The following is a 15,148-nucleotide window of genomic DNA, read 5'->3' on the forward strand; positions in this document are numbered from 1 at the left end:
AAAGAGTATTGTGCTTTTTATTTATGTTTACCAGAGTATTTATACTTATAAATAATGGAGGAAGATTGTGCTTCACAGATTTTAGTATTCAGTTATACGACGAGTTCAAAACTGTAACGTTCATGAGCAGCACCGAGCAGGATTCTAGGCTGAATCTACTGAGCGAGTTCTGCACGAGGGAAATCAGAGAATCAGCTGCAAGACAGACGCGAATATGCTTATGTTAATGCTTTGTGAGAATGCTCGCAAAATAATAGGTTTACCTCGACAGGCTGGAGTCTCGATTGGAGGTTGATATTCATGGTAATAACTTGCGAAAGTTAGTAAACTGAGTGCGAAGGTTGTTGCCAGTTACTGTGAAAAATGCGCGCATTTAGCCTTAGGGAACGCTGGTAATGATCTGTGTTTGTAAATCTCAGGTGTAAAGCTTTGTTTAAATGTACAGGTATATTTTCAATGTAAGTCAACTTGAATTGCAAAATAGCTGCTTTATATTGCGTACAGATTGCAATCATTTAGTTTTTGAAATGTTTATTAAGCTATGTACATTTGATATTTTACTTTTAAATGCAATAGTGTAATATGTTTGTGCTGTTTATATTTAATTGTTTTTTAAATGTTGAAGATATGTACATATTTGATATATTTGCATATTTTATATAAATGCATACTTAGCTGTTAGACCTAAGTCTTAAATAAATATAGTGAGTGTAAGAGTTCTGTATATAGTAAAATTATAAAGAGTTGTATGAACACCCTCGTCTACTACACTACTGAAGAGTTAAGGTGGGGATCCTTTATTATTCATATAACAGTCGTTTGTTCCCTTCATACAATATGCTCAGAGTAAGTTACATTTATTTATGTATTTAATTAATTAAATATAAGCATATGAATGAAATTACGGTAATTTAATTATTGATAAAAGTAAAATGAAGGCATTTAAGATGCAATAGGATTCTGTAGGATAATTTTGTCACTTTTTTCTTTAGCACCGTTGCCTATATGGGTTTTGTATTGTATTCATATATATATATATATTTTTTTTTGGGGGGGGGGGGGGGGGGGAATAAATAACAAAAATAAACGTTGATCACTAAAAAAAATACTTCCCCGTATAAATCTCACTTGAATAAAACAACGGGGCAATAGTGTGTAGAAGTTTATGGTTCCAACAAAACACTCCCACATTTACGTTAAACACAATAATAATAAAAACTGTTTCCCCATCTTCATTTCAGATTAAAAAAAAAAAAAGATTCTGTATACACACAGCAAACAGGTATGTCTAAGCAGTAAAAAAAAATAAAACACTAATACAACGGTATCTAATCAGTGTGTTGGGTGGCAGTACTTGGGTGTGGTAAGATGGCGGGCGCTTGGCTTCGATACAGTGCCCGCTAAGCGTTATCCAGTGTTTAAATCAGTGGCTACAATCAGGTGAGTAATACAATAACTAGACAGGTCTAAGGGTGTCTAAACATGGTGTTTGTCTGCACTAATTTAACAACAAACAAAACCCGCCTTTGTCACTGTCAGACTACACTTGTTGCTAATGCACCAGGTAGAGCTTGTGAAGCCCGTCTGTGTTGCGGGCAGTGAGCTTGTCTTTCCGGGTCGCGCTCTGTGCTGGTGCAGCTGTTGTTACTGCTGACCTGACTGAGACGCAAAACAGACAGAAACAGAAGAGAGATAGAGGAGAGAGTCAAAGGAGAGCTGCAAACTGAAACAGATAACATGGAATAAACTAACATCAGGAACACACTGATCAGATTGGGATTCAAGTATACATCTAGGAGGACTCGGATAACATTGTGTAAGTAACCCCTTTACTTAGTGGGTGTGTGTGATGATGTGGAAAATTACCCGACTAACAACATGATGTGTGCAAAACATTTGGTCATCATGGAGACTGCGAAGTTTAGAAATGTGAAAAGCGACTTTTTGATGTTGTCGTCAATGATGTTGCACGGTATTTTATGGTGTATTTTTAATTATGTTTTAAATTAATTATTAAAAGTATAAAGAATATACTGTTTATTTATGGACTCATTATGAGTCGTTGTACAATATAGTAATATTAAAATAATATATGAACATACTATGTACCTGACATCTGTTTATTTATTTATTTATGTACAGTACCGTAACGTGTTTATTTTCAGAATTCAAAGGCCTGGAATTTCAGCGAGACTGAAAAGATGACGCCCTGCTCTCAGTAAATAAATTATTCTAAATCTTTTAGGTTGCAGTATTTAAGTATTGCAAGTTAATACGGAAACACTTTTGCACATAGCCGAACAGCGTTGATACAACATGAAAGAAAAGCTTTGCAATCAATATAGGAGAGAAAAATCACACGTGATGTTTTTCTTTGCTCTTTTATTTAAAGAGCAGCAATTTAAAGTGATTTTTCTATTACCCACATACACCAACTTAACAAAGAAGACAAAGAACCACTGTTTACTTTAAAGAAACATAGCTAACCACATCCACGAATGACGTATTGTTAACAGTGAACTTGGGATTTCTATTTTTTTAAATAAAAAAATAGTAAATTGTAAAATAAAATTTAATATTTTTATATTTGTAATTGGAAATCCTTGATTGTGAATATATTACTCAAAGCAAAATGTATTTAGGATAATGAGGGGCGCTGTTAAATGTTTTCAAGTGACACATTTTAGTTTAATGTAAGTAATGTAATGACACTGTATCCAATTACAAATGCAAGCACCATTACAGTAATGTTGAAGCTGAGTAATGTTGTTGAAGCTGACCCTCTGGTATCCTTCAAGAAGCTGCTTGATGAGATTCTGGGATCAATAAGTAACAACCAAACGAGCAAGATGGGCCGAATGGCCTCCTCTCGTTTGTAAACTTTCTTACTAAAAACTAACTTCAGCCTATTTGACAATACCTAGCGTGCCAAAAAAAAAAAAAAAAAAAGTTGGCTGGTTATTACTCCACTACAGTAACTTTTAGTGAGTTGTGAAAATAGAGCTGCTTCCCTGAACAAAGTGCGGCATGATTGACATCGTAAAAAGAAGTTTATTTTGTTTTTGTTTCTGTTTTTAAAACTTATGTTTTTGTATTTTTAATCTGTTTGATAACACAGACCAAACATGATTGGCCTTTTGACAGTTTAAGAGCAAAATATGTGTTTTGTAAGCTAGCATTTCTTAAATACCGTAGATAAGTGTGCAAGACGACCAGGTAGTACACAATATAATTAGAGAGAAATTATTGCTCTTGTACTTATAAATCATTTCTTCAGATTGTGCTAGTTTGTGAAAGCTCATAAACGGTTATCCTGCCAAACTTATATTTTGAGCTTGTACTGAAATTTGGTATGGATTTTATGGTCTTTGTTTGAGGATAAAAAAAATCTAGGTAGTGGTGAGCTTCGGGCCTTTAATTTGATTAATGTAGGCTGCAGTACAGCCACCCTTAATAGGATGAAGTTTTGTATAGACATTTGTTAAAAGTTATTCCACTAACAATGACATGTAGCCCAATAGTAAAAGCTATGTTTTGGGAATTTCTCATTTTGATTAAGTTTGTGGAAATGCATTCAAATAAATTTATTCTACATACTGTGAATGTAAGCCATGGTCAACTACTGTAGTATCTTTTCAAGAAATCGACAGCTGATTTGATTGGCCAGCAATTGAAGACTATATCTTTGGTCTGATTGTGTATAATGCATGGCAGTTTCTATTAATTGTATACACAGTTGGTGAATTATGTTTTCATACTGGGAGCCACTGTTAAGGCCATTTTGTATTTTGTTGACAGTCAATCAATCTTTATCTTATATAGCACCTTTCATAGTGGACCACCATCACAAAGCGCTTTACAAGATGCAGTAACACCAAAATCCATAATACTTTAAATACAGAGAAGTGCATAATACATGATATACAGTAAAAAAAAAAAAAGCCTATTACAATAGTGAAAAATGCATGATATATGATATAGTTGCAACAACACAGCAGGTAATAGCAGATGTCAGGCTTAATGAGCATGGTAAGCAAGAGAGAACAAGTGGGTCTTAAGCGAGCGACGATGGGAGCATCACGCACCAAAGCTGGGAGAGAGTTCCAAAGAGTCAGAGCCATGAAGCTAAACGAGTGATCTCCAAGTGTGGTGCAATTTTGCTTGGGGATAACAAGCAGGCTAGAGGTGAGGACGTAGCGGGTCAGCAGGTTGAGGTGGTACTCGGGACCTGTGTGATGAAGGGCATTGTAGGTGAGCAGAAGAGTTTTGAAAGTAATCCTGAACTTTACAGGTAGCCAGTGCAACTGGCAAGACGGGGGGATGATGTGTTCACGTTTTTTACATCTGGTAAGGATCCTGGCAGCAGCATTCTGAACTAGCTGCAGTCGGTTTATTTTTGCGTGCCGGGAGACCACCATAAAGACAGCTGTAGTGGTCGAGTCGAGAGGAGACAAATGCATGACAAAGTATCTCCGCATCCGGGAGTGAAGGCTAGGGACGGACTTTGGAGATGTTTCGAAGACGGTAGAAGGAAGATTTGACCACGGAGGAGATGTGGGCATCAAAGGAGAGATTGCTGTCAAGGAGTACACCAAGCCTTCGTACTGTGGGGGAAGGCAGCAGGAGTTTCCGAGGTTCATGACAGCTATACTGAGATTCTTAAGTTGACTTTTAGATCCTACCAGAAGGAGTTCAGATTTGCTAGTGTTCAGCTGAAGAAAATTGGCAGAAATCCAGGCCTGGATGTCTTGAATACAAGCAGAGAGCCGGACCATGGCAGAAGGGCTTCCAGGGTCGAGTTTTAAGTAGAGCTGGGTGTCATCAGCATAGGAGTGAAACATGAGGCTGTGTTGGCGGATGAGGTGACCCAAGGGAAGCAAGTAGATATTGAAGAGAAGGGGCCCAAGAACAGATCTTTGGGGGGCACCCCAAGTGACTGGGTTTGTGACACCACTGCATCCAGCATAGACAACAGACTGCATATTTCTGAAGGCTGTCAAGAAGAATGCCATGATCTATGGTGTCAATAGCGGCTGTTAGGTCAAGGAGGACAAGCACAGAGGGAGCTACAGCATCAGCATTAAGCAGGAGATAATTCACAATCCGGAGCAGAGCAGTTTCAGTACTGTGATGCGGCCGGAAGCCAGACTGCAGGGTTTTAAGCAGATTGTTATCCGTGAGATGTTTCATCAGCTGACAGTGTCTATGTACTGTATGGAACTTGTACCTGTTTTTAATATCAACGTTTTTTTTTTTTGTTTGTTTTGTTTTTTTTGAGAAAAAAATAATAATGGCAAAATATTTATTTGAATACTGTGTAGGCTGTATTATTTTGAACCAATATTGGAAATGGTAGGGGTCACACAATATTAAGTATGCAAGTCAATATCATTAATGTAAACAAGTCATTTACATTTGAAATTTAAATAAAATATTTTAGTTTACCATTGGTTTTTGGTTTACAGTATGCTTTGCGTTTAGTGCTGGAAGCCTAGAACAAATGGGTGAAAATGAATGTCTGTGAGCCTTCTTACCAGATGGTTTCAAAGAATTGTGGCTGGGGCAATGGTAGATAGTGGTGGTAGTCTCACATACAGTGTACAAATACAGTTGTTACCAATGCATCAAGACACTTCGCCTAAGGAAACCCACTTTGGATGAAACTGATTTTTCCCATTGTAAATGCTCCGGCTAAAGGAACAGGAACTTTACTTAAAAGAACACCTTCTTGACACCTATAGTGATTCGTTCACAATGGATACAGTACTGTTTTGTAACCTGATAACTCATTATCATCAAACTGAAATTAAAATGGTTTATTGTCTTTTCAAAATCGACTTGTCATCGCGAGAGTGTCTCAGGTACACAGATTAGTTTATTAAGTCTTTCCAGTACCGCCGTCATACCATTGACTCATTTTGTATTTTGATTTCCACAAGTGCACTTTATTGCTACAAAATGGCATTTAAACAAAATGGCTAAAATGCACCGCTGTTTCTCTTGCTACAAAAAGTTGGAAATTGTTCGAGCTTTTGAGAAAAACCTGAATCAGACACCTGTCGCTGAGCAATTTGGTGTTTCCCGTTCTGGTGAGTTGCTTCACCATTCTGTTAAATAATGTGCATGTCTTAAATTGCTGCTGCATTTATTTAACGTGTGTAGGGGTGGTGTGTCATTTTAGTTTGACAGTTTATTAACTGTTACTTTATTATTGTAGTTATTCAGTTCATTTCATATGTTTATGCACCTGCATCATAACAAGCAATACATATTTATTTATTGATTCATATTGTGTCTGGTGGTCAACTCCGTATTGGAGAACACTTTCGCTTGCTTCCCAAGGGGGGGGGGGGGGTTCTCTTAGCCAGAGACTACTGTACTTTAGTGACCAAAGCAGTAGTAATGCGTAAAAACGCAAACGAAAAACATGTTCTTATAATTCTGAATGGGAGATAAAGTATCCGTGGCTTGTTTATCGAGACGGCAAGATGTACTGTAGTGTGTGCGAAAAAGCTGCTGGCCAAAAAAATGGACACGCAGATGTACAGATTTTTAAGAATCTTTGCTTAAAAGACACAGACACAGCGATGCTGTTGCTGTTATTGGAATGCAGAAAAAGGTAAACACCTGTATATGAAGGCAACAAACACTGCTTAGAATCCTGTCTCGTTGTCATGGGAACGGTCTACTGTTAGTATGTACTAGCATAAAGAAAAGTGTGCCTGTGTTCATATGTATATACACAGACAGAGATTGTTTAAACGATGATATAGCATAGAGTTTAAACGTCATAAAAATGTACCAAAATGCACTGGAGTTTAATTATCCTTTGTGTTAACAACTGATCGTTTAGTATCTGATAGATGGGACGCAAAATTTTGGGCATGTGCGTTTCAGGAACACATGAACAGAAAAGCTAGCGCGATCAACGTACTGTCACATGCTTCACGGACGCATGTCTGGAACTGCAGGAAAGAGCCCGATTCTCCACATGAGATGCTGTGCAGGCTGTGTTTTATTTTTACAGGGAATCCTTGACTGGCTGCTGGGTGTGTTCCAGAGCGTCTTGCTGGAAAAAAAAGAGAGCTGCACACAGACCTCCAAACTAATAAGTCGGGACTAACGGTCTACGAGTGGCATTTGTTTTTTAAACAAAGCAAACAGTGATGTGACTACTGTTTGTAAACCGGTGTTGCTCTTGAAAAGAATAGTGTTACTCAGGGGATGTTAAATCCAGCAGAAAGTATATGGAGGGGTGTGTGCGGATAGGTTCCTGCTGCGGAACCATCCTGTAATTACAACAAGCACATGTTGTAAATACTGCTTTTGTCAGTAGATTACCCACCTGTGAAAAGGGGGTTGTGGTTCTCAGGTGGCAAGCCGAACAAGTGTGGTATTATTATACCTGTACCTATTCTATCACAACCCTGTCCTAAAATACAATATTGCTGCTAGCATCATTTTTAACTTAAGTAATTGTGGAGTTCTCCAGTAGGGCAAAGCTTTTTGCCCTGTTACAATATGCATTGTATTGTAAGTTCAGTGTTTGTGTTTGGACCTGAAAATAGCTGTAGGCTATACTGTAGAATGAAATGTTGAAAATGGCAGGACTTTAATTGAGAGGAACAACAGGCCTAGGAAATGTAGTGCCTGGTCTCGTTGTCATGTCCGTGCAACATATTTATGCTAAAAAAGCACAGTTGTATGAAACATTAGCCGTGGTGTACAGTGTTTACAGTGATCATTAATTGAAACATACATTAGCAGGCAGTGATGGTTGGAATGTCGATTTTGGCCAGTCAGTTAACATCCAGCATTCTTTTCTGTGTCGGTTATGTCTGTGAAAAAGGAAGACTACACCAGACATGGTGCTTAGTTCTCAATGCGCCACTTTTTTTTAGAAATGTCTTTCCTTTGTCTTTTGAACAGCACACAAGTCTGACTATACAGAGCATTCAGTATCATCCATCAAGGCTGTGCAGATACAACATCCCAGTTTGATCAGACTATATACAGTACTGGAGTTAATTGATAATAGTAATGTATTTAAAATGTATAAATGTTTAGTCAAGAACTCTTAAATGTCTTCATAGTTCTGGATGCAGTAACACTGCAATTGAAGAATAAGTCTATTTATAAGCATTCTAATAGTTCTAGGGACACTGAACTTAATAGTTAATGGTGCGTTGTTTAGTCACATGATTCCTAAATCAGTAGTGAGCTAGGAGCTTTGTTTAAAAGATTTTTTTTCTTCAATGCATACTTAAAGTCCTGTGATTTATGGTGGATGTCAGTTTTGAAGACAAATAATTTTTTCCTACAGTACTCACCTTGAGACCCCAAATCTAAAAAACGAAAATTCCTTTTCTCACCCCAGTATTCATTGTACTGTAATGTGGGTCAGCTGTGGTCACTGATCCCAGTTGTAATTGCACATTTATCCTAGTTTCTTTGATTTACACAATCACATTAATACAAAAGTGGTTGTGTAAAACAGAAATATTAAAAGGTTGTTGGTGGAACATAATTTATAAGCGTTTACTGTAACCAGTTACAAAAGACTAAACTGCGCCCAGGTCCACGATGGCTTAAGCTGGTTTCACAGACAACAGATGGGTTACATTGTAACTTTGTAGTGCGCTTACAGTAGTTATGCTGGACTGATTGTGCTACAAATTAACTGTTTGGAATGTATTGGTACTTTTTGTTCTTTGGATTTTATTTAAAATGTTATTGAGGTAAAGTATCGCTGGCCATTACAATTCCAAAAAGAGGTAGAGCATCTAATGGCCAATTTTTGTTTGTTTTGTACTAACTTTAAATACTCATATCTCATTTGTGTTAGTTACTGTACAAGTTTCTTTCTCAGACACTTTTGTTAAGAACCAGCCTATGTGTATACAGTACTGTAAGGCTGTAAATCTGTAATAGTATTGTTACACCCTTATTTGAGGTACTGATTTCTTGTTTTATATAAAGACTGAATGCTAAATGTGTGAGTGACTGTAACAGGGTCAGGAGCCCTGTACATGAAAAGGGATGTACAGTGCATGTTTAGTTTAGAACTGCATGTTTAGTTTTAATGAAGCTAGCTAAATACAATATTTATAAGTAGGGGTCTACTTAAATTGCGGTAAATTTACGTATTTTTCACGTGTAGGTTATGGAATAAAATTAGGATTTCGCTCACCTGTTTAAGCATTACATAAACCTAAGTAGACAATATTTCAGAGCACTATAAAGGCCTAAATAGTGGTACTTGCTTCCTTACTAAAACAGAGTTCTGTCATTTGTTAAAGGCAAGCAGTTGCTGCCGACATTCTCTGTCTGGTGTGGACTTGCCCATACATTGAGACTGCACGTTCTGCCTCCACTGAATTGGTTGGAAGTTTAAGGCAAAGCTTTGCCAAGTTATACAGATGTGGAAATCTATTAGAAACAGCCCCAAAACTCGGTTACCCTTGAGGGCATCTGGCATCTTTAATAAAGGACATATATGCAGCACGTTCGTTGTCATGTTGTTTGTCCCATCCAATAATTTATTTTATTAGTACCGAGTCAAAACAAAGAAAACGTGCCTATTTGGGTCTAAAATTCTAACTACGTTTAAAAAGTAAGCAGCAGGTTGTTTGAAGCGAGGTGGCTGTACTAAATCATACCTGTAGTACTGATTTACCGGTAACTTGGCTACAGCCAACAGGAATACTTTTTGTCTGCTCTGACTTTCCAGTTTGTTTTCTGAAAGCTGTTGTTTGTTTTATGTTCTGTTCAGCAGCCTCTTGTTTAATGTGTGATTCTGAAGCTAAATCACAATCGATCGTATTTTCTCCAAAGACACATTACAAGATATACAAAACAATTACCTCCATCTGCATGTACAGTATCTTTGAGAAATATCTTGACACGTTAATCAGCCGAAATATACTTTGCTTTTTTTGCTTTGTCGTCCATTTCTGGTATTTTACCTCCAATGCTGAAAACTAGATTTTAGCAACCTAAATCAAAACAATGCAGCACTGACTTTGTCTCACTCCCTACTGTACAGTACAGGTCACAGAAAAGCCAGTACAGACGCACTGATAGGCTGATTAAAACATTGTTGCCATTGAACAGTAAACAATAACGTTAACCACTTTTGGATTATTTTTTTGTAAGTGTTATTTGTCTAAGGACTTTTTTAAATTTTTTTGCCCCAAGTGCAATGCAGACAGGACGGCAAAGGAATAAAAAAAAAAGCCTATCTACAGAAGGAAGATGCGTAGTTTGTGTCGCTTGCGTTGTGCAGTAGTTAATTTGAACAGGTTTTTTTTTTTTCTTCTCTCTTCTCTCTCCATACTTGTCTGGTATGCATTGGCCCCTAAAAGAGGTGAATTTTACGGTGACCCCTCAATTTCCCAATTTCTGCGAAGTCCCCTAAATCGTGATTTTAGGTAGACCCGTATTTATAAGTTATTGTGTAATCTGAGGATATAGTATATGGATTACTGTACCCTCACTGTCTGTGTTTTACATTGATCTATCTAGGTTTTTGTCCACATTACCATGAAATGCCCCACAGCTACTGTTGTCTCAATACTACATTGCTTGATTACATGCTGAATTCTGACTCCCATTTTAACTCCCTGTTCTATCCGTGGCAACTGGGATATGTTGTAACTTTCAGGTAGACCAGTACAGTTTTCCAGATGAGCATGAATGCTTGTCATTCGGATCAAAACATTAACATTTACAAAAACAATTGCAATAAATACTCCATACATAAACAGACATTATTAAAATAATGGTTAACTCGATATTTACCAAGTTAAAAATACATATTTGGGCTTGACCTGCATTTGTAATGCTGGTAAAAATGGATTTGCATTGCAGTACTGTACTGCTCTCCTTTTTTTTTTTTTTTTTTTTTTTTTTTTTTAGAACTACAGTACACATTGCTCATATCTGTTAGAGATGCCCTACTTGACGCTGTGCTTTGTTTTTGTTCACCTAAACTCTTGTGTGTAATTGATTTCGGTAGCCTGCTGTTCTCGCTAACTGCTATGTGATGAACGGAGGTGTTGAAAGGGGGTGCTATGAACCCAGCCTCTGCATGTCACAGGGATTCTTAAATTTCCTACCCACTGTGTGAGTTTGTGAACTCATCTTAATTGCTTTATAGATTAAGCTAAGTAATTAATTTGTTCCAAGTTTGGTTCACAAGGGTTTGGTCCAATTCTTTCTTTCTTTAGGGTCCTAAACACCACTGCCAAAATGGAAGCGACAGTTGATAAAATTGCTCTTTGACCTTTTTTTTTTGTTTGTTTTTTTGGGGGTGGGGTGGAAATCGCACGAAACTTTTTTATTAAAAGATAACATTATTTGTTATGTCATCCTCACATGGAAAACATGAGGTCAAAGTGAAAAATGTGTCACCATCTTCTTTTGCATGCAGCCTATGTACACCTGACCTGGGGCATGAAGTTAAGGTCATGAAGGGCAAGGCAATGTTGCCTTCGTTGAGTGTGAAAATTCAGGGGCACCAAGGAAGTTGATGTTGATGAAATGTTAATTCAGACAAACACAAATCAAGGTTTTCTGAGTGATTCACACACTAATTGTTACAAAAATAAAATATAGGTCACTTTTTCCATTGTAAAAATAAATTGGTATAAAAATATCCAATTTAAAAACTTTCATAATGAAAAAATACAAAGGGATATTTGAAAAAAAAAAATATTCAGGGTATTTTTTACTAAATTCAGTCAGCTTGTTAACAAGAGCTAAATGTAGCGCTTGTCTGTGTCCTGTAATTAAAGCTTTTTTAAAACCATGTATAACCATAATTTAGTGTAAGCAAGTTCAGCTGAATTTCATATAACATGTTGTCCACTGGTGAAGCAAACTTTTAAATGAATGCATTTTTAAATGCTAAAAATATTATTCTTTCAGAAATTTAGATTTTTAACTGAGACTTGGATATTATTATTACACAGCACTGGTTCTAATTCATGGAAATATGAAATCCATGCTCACGGTGAAAAATACAGCCTTAGTGATACAACAGCACAAATAAGCAATGTCGGTGAAGGGAAAGTTAAAGATAGATTTTCAGGCAAACTGGCTGAAGATTTACCCATGGCTGCAGTGTAATAGATAGTGGTCAAATGAGTTGTTCAGTAGTTTGCTAACCACTACAACCTGTACAAAGAACGTGAAATAGAAACTTCGTCATGCAATGGAGAGGGCTCTGCATCACAATGATGAACAGCTGCATGTACATAATGTTAGATGTTTACATTTGAGAGACTTTATATAGTTTCACAGTTCTTAATGTACAGTTGCAAAGGATTTACAGTTTTGTTATGGTGCATTGCTGGACACTCGATCCAGGGGGAAAAAAGTATGCTGTTTTAATCCCTTTTGCGAAAGCACACGTTTTACTAATTAAAAAGCAGAACTACATAAGGTAGTGAGAATATATTATACAAATATATGAAAACAGAACTCAAGCTACTTCTCTATGTCGTGTTTTGTTCACTATTGTGTTATCCCTCCTACTCGGTTCATAACGCAGGGAGCTGCTACTTAAACCATATCATACATAGCTACTTGCTCGTTTTTTTGTGTTTTTATTTCTTTTGATGTAAGGATTTGAGCAAAACTAATAATTATCTACCAAATTTGTGTGTTCATTTTTAGCATTGGTGTTTTGGGGGGAATAACACTGAATTACAAAACAGCAACGGTCATTGAGATGACAATAGCAATGTATATACACTGCAGACATGAAAAAAGTTAGAATGTGTATTGCACCGTTGCATTTTTAAATATTGAAATTAAGCATAGAATTAGATCTCCTTATACCATATATGATCATAAAATATGTGATTTATATGTAATGTGGTATACGTTATGTGTATTTTTTTATTATTTTTTTACTAAGCTGTAAATGAAAGTAAATTTAAATATAGGTCTACGTTATTTGAAGGATATTCACATGTACTGTATATGAAATAACGGACAACGAAGCATCGAAAAATTCAATTGCAGCTGCTAAAGAAATGGCCTGAAAACCCTCTGCTGTTTGATATTTTTTGTGAAATGCCTAAATGATCCAAAGACAGTGGAATGCAAACTGTGCAAGTGGCTCTTAACGTATGACGGCACAACCAATTTCTGCAGTACTTTATGTAAGTTCATTTTCTTGCAGGACAAGATTAGACAGAATTCACTTGAATTGTGACAGAACGGGCCAGCTGACACTGAGCATGTTTGTGAATGGGTTGTAGATCAGATGTGCTCGTGCTGAGGGACACCGGCGGCAATGACGGGCAGGCATACAGGCAACTTGCTTTTTTTTTTTTTTTTTTAAATGAGAGGCATTGTGTCACTTGCCGTCGGTTATTTCGCGCCATGTCATATTCTCTATCACTTGTGGTTTTTAGTAGTCTCATTAGTTTGCGACAATTAAATCTCATCTGGGTCTAATTCTGTACATGACAAATGCCAAAGAATAATATTTTTGTGGAAATTTAACAAGATTAGACACTGAAGTTTTAACTATAGAGGCCTAAAAAGCATACTAGAATACGTAGAATAATCTGATTAAACACTTATGAGTTGATTTCTAGTGCAGTGATATCTTCACAAAATACAAAGATGAAAAAAAACATGTAATAAACTGACATTTCTGACACAGGACACATCAGTTTCAATTTAAAATAAAATAAAATAATGAAAAACAATGCATTGCTCTCAATAGCTGCATGATCCTGATTTTCTATGTGTGACTGCTATCCTTATTTTGGAAAATAAACTAATTGGTTTAGACAGCCGGTGACAGACAGGGTGGAATGAGAGATTCAAAACACATCCACAGGTTTTGAAAAACAAAGGAAAATCCTGGTGTGAAAAATAAGAAGAGGTTATGTTTTGTTTGAACGATTTATACAGCACAGCACATCCTGTGGTTTGACATTCTAGCATGACACTTTATATTCAAATGCTTCACTAGTGCTGTTTGTGACGCAGTGCTTTATCTGTGCTGGTCATCGTTTGTTACCCCTGAAAAAGTGATAGAAAAGCTTCAGTTGTTGTTTCATTCATAGTGATGTGGAGTGCTACAGTGTGCGTTGCTGCAGGGACGTGAGGTACAAGGGGGAGCGAGTTGATTCCGACAACATCTGATTTTCTGAGTCACTGTGTTGTTTTCCTCCCAGCACTGTCAATCATGCTGTCAGTGCTGATTCCTTCGAGTCTTATATGAAAGAAACTTGGCCTGGCAACAGTACATGCTCTGATGAACCATTTAGAAAAGTATTCATCACATTGTAAGATACTGTAACACTTGCTATTTTTGCTGGTGTTTGTCTTTTTAAGCTCAAGTGTCTTGTTTTGGTCATACTGTAGTAAAACCTGGAAAGTCTCAACGTAGCTTCTGTGCAATTGCCATCATCTTGTGTTTCACTCTGTGTGATCATTGTGCAGAAGAACAGAAAGCTTGAGGAAGGGCATCTTCTGCAGTTTGCATACAGAAAAAATGAACCAAATCGAGTGATCCAGTGTCAGTCTGAGAAAGAACTTCTTGAGGGTGTTCTTTCTAATACTGTACAATGCATCAAGAAATATTTGTCCAGAGGGAAGAATTTGCTGCAACATTTCTGTGGTCTCCTTTACATGTTTCTTGAGGGAGGCCCAAAACCACAACACGGTGAAAGGTTCATCATGATAAATTCTTGCAGTAACTGAATAAATACCCCTCTGATTATTTCCTTTGTGTAAATACAGTATGATCCAGACAGCTGAAAAACAGCTCCACTACTCCTTTCTTTTTCACTTGCGAGTGCTTACAATTGGAAGCTATCAGCTTTGTGTTAAATAACCGAGTTTGTTTCAACTGTTACACAGGATATAGCTGGTATTAAAGATAATATGACTTTAAATATAGAGCTAAAGAAAAACTGCTCAGATTTGAAAATCTGCCAAATCCACTGGTGAAGGTCCTGACTCAAAGCCGATCACTTCAACAGAGGCAGAAGAAAGGGCATCTGGAACATACTGAATTTACCCAAAAGAAATAACTAGAGGGGTATTTATGCAGTTACTGCTAGAATGTACCACAATGTTATTGAGAAATACAGAATCATTTTTCTGGAGCATGTAACAATAA

General features: G+C 36.9%; 1 protein-coding gene across 5 annotated transcripts in view; it reads left to right on the forward strand.

Annotated features, from left to right (window-relative positions):
* The first annotated feature begins 253 nt into the window (after positions 1–253).
* Positions 254–15,148, forward strand: part of LOC117400500 (ankyrin repeat and IBR domain-containing protein 1-like) — an 89,937-nt gene continuing 75,042 nt past the window's right edge. For 2 of the 5 annotated variants that reach the window (XM_034000564.3, XM_034000566.3), the window contains exon 1: positions 1,459–1,816. The gene's annotated coding sequence lies outside the window, so the exon portion shown is untranslated. The other 3 variants (XM_059022501.1, XM_034000565.3, XM_034000567.3) reach the window with 3 other exon arrangements.

This window comes from Acipenser ruthenus, chromosome 4 (assembly GCF_902713425.1).
Source record: "Acipenser ruthenus chromosome 4, fAciRut3.2 maternal haplotype, whole genome shotgun sequence".
NCBI classification, from domain to species: Eukaryota; Metazoa; Chordata; class Actinopteri; order Acipenseriformes; family Acipenseridae; genus Acipenser; species Acipenser ruthenus.